The following is a 5,906-nucleotide window of genomic DNA, read 5'->3' as shown; positions in this document are numbered from 1 at the left end:
TAGCTAGAGCGTACGTTGAATTTTCATGACAGCCAATACCATGGTCCAAGGATCATCTGCCTTTTTTGGACAGATGAGAAAGAAATCGAATCAGGATTTAAATTGGAAATGGTTGCCAGGGGATGATTTAAATCTTTTGAGTTGAACATAACAAAGCTAATGATGGTCACCACATAATTGTTTAGATCGGAACTGCTTTCATAGTGTCAGCCATTGCCCTCAATGCAACTTCCTGAGGATGGATGCCTTGATTTGTTTCTCTCTATGTATTTATCTATCTATATATACATATGTATGCATATATATCCGTTTTATTATAATTGGACGACAATGAATGGCATGAAAATGAAGGAGCGCCCTCTTTGAAGCCCGAGGAGCATTTGCTTCCACTTTAAGGATGTGAAGAAATGGAGTGAGAAGCAAAAGGGTTTGAGTGAACAACGTGACAGAAAATATGACTGTCTACAGGAGACGTGGATGTAAATTCTAGGGGTTCTTGGTATCATTGATCATTGCTGAGCTACAATTTCATAGAAAATGCACCCAGAAGACAAGCTTTGTTTTATTAAAAGGCCTTGACAAAAGACAAACCCAAACAAATGATACAAATGACCTTATTGTCGTTATTCAACTCAGATTACCTCCACATGGGTGGAACCAAATATTCTAGTATAGTGACATTGTATACTACAAGAAGGAGAGAGAGAGAGAGAGAGAGAGAGAGAGAGAGAGAGAGAGAGAACTCCAATCAAGAGAAACCCATTGACATTCTCGAATGGGAAATGATACAACTTGAGGTCCTGAACTTGCAGAGCCCGCCATCTCTTTCATGGCAACTCTAGTTTCGTCTCCCTTTTTTATGTTCACGTGTTGACCACAGTGAACAAGATCACGAGAGTTCTTTAAATCTCACAAGAAATCTGATATATTAGCATAAAAGTTAAAATTCTGTAGAAACATGACATATCGAAATTTGCACATATGAACTCAACAGAGAACACAAAGTCCAATTTAATGTGGGGCAGTCCACGATCTTAATCACACCACATAAAAAATCGTGTATAGAGTGTTTCCCTTGATGCTTATGTATAGAGTACATGATGTGAGACTTATATACAATGTATTACCCAATAGAACTTGTGTTACCTTGGTAACCTATTACAAGTGGAACTCCTGTTACAATTAAGAAACTTGCACTCAACATCCATATTATTGTTGAACACCTCCAACATGTGAACTTTCTTGATACCTTTTTTATTAGACACCACATCAACCTTGGACTCTTGCTGGATCTGAATCCTATCTAAGGTTTTATTTGGTCTGGATGAATCCAAAACTTATCCCCTCGCAAGTGCAACAAGCTCTGTTGCACGGTGGGCTTAGACATGAGGTGAGCAAACCGAGCGAAAGTGAGTGGTTTTGTGAGAAGATCAGCAAGTTGCTCTTCGGTAGGAATATAATGAACACGAAGTTCACCCTTTGTAACTTTGACCCGAACGAACACATCAGTTCGATGTGTTTGCTGCGAGAGTGCAAGATAGGGTTGACCGATAGGTATGTGACGCTAAGGTTGTCACACCAACAAAATGGGTAGTTCACACATGAGATAGCCAATCCATGCAATGGCGTTGGCAAGGGCATGATATGCAGCTTTGGTGCTTGAGCGAGCAACAACAGATTGCTTGTGAGAGCTCCAAAAAATTAAATTATGTCCAGTAAAACTCGTATAAATACTAATAGATTTGCGATCATCAGGGCAACCTGCCCAATCAACATCCGTATAAATTGTGGGAGCAACGAAAAAAGATAGAGCTAATAGAAGACCATAGTTAATAGTACCTTTTAAATAACGAAGAATCCGTTTGACTACAGTCCAATGATCCTGAGTAGGGCGATGCATAAGCTAACATACTTTATTCATAGCAAAAGTCACATCAAGATGGGTGGGAGTCAAATATTGGAGAGCTAGGATCGTCGAAGGCATCACCCGTGAGAGTAGAGAGAGTTGACCACTAAGAGTGTAGACATAGGTTTGGCACCCACCATATTGGTGTGAGAGAGAAGGTCCAAAGTATATTTCTTTTGAGTAAGCATTAAAACCCTAAGGGTGAAGGACACTTCAACTCTTAAGAAAAAGTGTAAGACACCCAACTCTTTGAGAGCAAATGCTTTATTTAAGTAGTTAACCAAGGAATGGATCCGTTGAGAGGTTTCCAGTAATGAGGATATCATCAATATAAATAAGAATAAAGAGTATGAGAGAGCCATTATTGAAAATAAAAAGGGATGAACCCTCCTTGGATATGTGAAAACCCATAGTAACAAGGGAAGAGCTAAGCTTGTGGAATCATGCACACGGAGCCTGTTTAAGGCCATACAAAGCCTTATGGAGACAACAAAAATAATGTGGTCGTTGAGGATCCTAAAACCCAAAAGGCTGGATCATATAAACTTCCTCTTGAAGAAGTTCATTTAAGAAGACATTATGAACATCAAGTTGCCAAACTTCTCATTGAAAATTGACAGCTATAGAGAGGACCAATTGAGTGATAGTGGGTTTGATGACAGAGCTGAAAGTCTCAAAGTAATCAATACCTTTTTGTTGATGAAATCCCTTCATAACCAGAAGAGCTTTGTAGCATTCAAGCTAGCCATCCGACTTATTTTTAATTTTATAGATCCATTTGCAGCCAATCACATTTTGAGAAGGATACACAGGGACAAGAGACCATATATCATTCTTTTAAGAGGGCATCATATTCATCGGCCATTACATTACGCCACCTATGGTTTTTGTTCGCTTTAGCAAACGAGGTAGGTTCAAGATCAACATAGAGTTCAAGCAGAAGGGCTTTCAAGAACAAATATTTGGTAGAGAAATAACATTTAGGTTTAAGGTCACCATCCTAAAAATGGGTGATCATGGGATGAGTGCAGGTGGGAGTTATCGAGACAATAAGAGCTGGTGGACTCTCTGGAGTAGGACCAATGTGCATAATAGAGGTACCAATATATGTGTAGGAGAGGCTATAGGTAGTTCGGTGGGGAACTCATTGGGTGACTCATATTGGAAGAAAGAAAATCGGTCCACTTAGAGTAATGGGGACTATGGGGCACTCGACCAATCTATGAGGGATAACTTGATGAAGTGGCTATTTGCATGTAAAGTATGATTCATCAAATACAACATGGTGGGAAATAATAATTTTTTATTTTAGAGATCAAGACACTAATATCCCTTATGTTGATTGCTATAACCCAAGAAAACACATATAGCAGATTTGAAATCCAGCATATGATGTGTATACAGACTAAAACATAGATAACAACCACATCCAAAAATCTTGAGAAAAGTGCAATAAGGTGGCTGCTTTTGTAGAACTTCAAGAGAACTCTTTTTACTTGTATTTGGAATAAGAGTCGGTTGATCAAGTAAACTGCATTCTACGTAGCATATGACTAGTAATTTTGACAAACTCTTAATTGAGCCATAAGAGTGAGGGCATTGTCAACAATATGATGATGTTTTCTCTCCGTGCACCCATTCTGCTCATGGGTGTGGGGACAAGAAATTCAGTATATGATGCCACACGAGTCAAGATATTGAGTTGTGACTCTATACTCTCCACCCTAGTTGGTGTGACAAAATTTGATTTTTCTGCCTATCACATTCTCAACATGCGTTTAAAATTTTTGAAAGGTAGTTAATGCATCATATTTATTTTTCAGCATTCATATCCAAGTATGTTTTGAATATGCATCAACAAAATGAATATAATATCGAAAACCATCATCAGAAATAATGGGCGCAAGATCCCAAATATCATAATAAACTACATCCAATGATCCATAAACATTAATAGAAGCAAGATAAAAAGAAAGATTATGACTCTTCCCAAGTTAGCATGCCACACAAACTTTACTCAAAATATTTTTATAAACGGGTAACCCAAACTTATTTACTATTTGCTGCACTATTCTAAGGGACGGATATCGCTAATGCCATCTCTTCAACAAGGTTCTCTCTCCAACCATTACATGCTTGTTCCTTTTATGAGAATCTGATAGAGACCATTTTTACTCATGCCTTTGATGTGGACCTTCTCCGATGTTTGATCCTTAATATTGCAATAATCTTGATAAAATTCAAAGAACACATTATTATCGTGCGACAATTTATTTACTAAAAGAAGATTTCTCTTTATATCAGGCACATTCAGAATTTCATAACCATAAATAGAAGATGATCTAATGTTTTTTATATTCAAACCTGAGCCATTACCAACTTTTACTGAATCAGGTCCATGATATTCAGATCGAATGGATAGATTGGTCAGGTTGTTGGTGACATAGTGGGTAGCTCCCGAATATAAAAACCAGCTGTCATCTTTGTATGATATAGTGCATGCACTGTATGCTCAAGGTGGACCAAATTGAAACACTTGAGGGAACAATTGACACTGCTTGGTCGAGTGAACAGGTGTGTCACAAATTTAACACATTGTCTTGTCTGTCAATGGACCTGGTTCTGATCGATTTTGAGAAACCTCAGATCTATTTTGATCATGACCTCCTTGAATATGATAAAATTGATTTTTACCTTGCTCACGATTTTGATATCCTTGATACCTTCTTCCACCACGGTTTTCTCTGTATTAGTAAAAATTTCTGCCTCAATTTTCCTTAATATTGGCTTAGGTTAATAGAAGGATTTTCATTAAGTGAGCCTTTCTTGCTCTAAATCTTAGGCTTCATGTACTAACTCTTTGTGAAGGTCACTTGATGTAGTTTGGTTGTCACTAGTCATAATAGAAGTCTTGAATGAATTATATTTTGATGGAAGACCCTTAAGAAATCACATGACTACTAAATCATCATCATCGACAGACTTACCAGCTACTGCAAGCTCGTAGGAGATATTTCTAGCCTCAAGAAAATATTTATCTATATTTTTTGAACCACTTTTTAGATATTGAAAAGGGCTCTTTAATTGGAGAATTTGAGACCACGAATGAGTAACGTATGACTTCTTTAGGGTATTTCAAACTTCAAAAAGAGGTCTTAAGGCCCACTATTAATTTGGCTATGAATGGGTTCTCTCAGAGAAGAAGTCAGCCAACTTAATAAGAGTTGGTATTGCCTTTGACATATAACATATTCAACATTAAGTTCCTAGAACCCGTTGTTTCTTGAATTTATAAATTTTGGTGGACATGGCTTAGAGCCGTCCACGAATCCCCTTAACTCATATGAGTTTAGAATAGGCAGAAACTGGGATTCTCATAGCAGGTAGTTCTCTGAGTTAAATTTTTTTAGACAAAAAATATTTAAGATTATATGAGGCTGGAGGATGAAACAATGGAGGAAAAGCATTACCTGACAGATGCATGATCTGTTCTTGATGACGATGACTCCATGGGAGATCTTGTTATAGCTTTGATACCATAACAGAGAACACAAAGTGCGATTTAACGTGGTTTGATCAATATACTTACGTCCACGATCTCAGTCGCTCTACACAGAAAATTGTGTATGGTGTGTTTTTCTTGATGATTATTTGTAGATTACATGAGGTAAGAGTCTTATTCAACGTATTACTCAATAAGTTTTGCGTTATCCTTGGTAACCCATAACAAAGTGGAACCCATATTACAATTAAAAAACTTGCTCTCAACATCCATAGTGTTGTTGGACACCTCCAACTTGTGAGGTTCCTTGACATATTTTCTATTAGACACCTGGACTCTTGCTTGATCTCAATCTCATCTAAGGCCCCGTTTGGTTTGAATGGATCCGGATTCAGTGAATCCAAAACTTATGTACTAACAGAGCTTATCATGATGTATATCATCAAAATTTTGAAAACATAATTATTTCATTCTATATTTTATTTTTATTGTGTTTTA

The sequence above is a fragment of the Nuphar pumila genome, chromosome 4, assembly GCF_984573655.1.
Source record: "Nuphar pumila chromosome 4, dmNupPumi1.hap1.1, whole genome shotgun sequence".
Lineage (NCBI taxonomy): Eukaryota > Viridiplantae > Streptophyta > Magnoliopsida > Nymphaeales > Nymphaeaceae > Nuphar > Nuphar pumila.
This window is presented reverse-complemented; position numbering follows the sequence as displayed.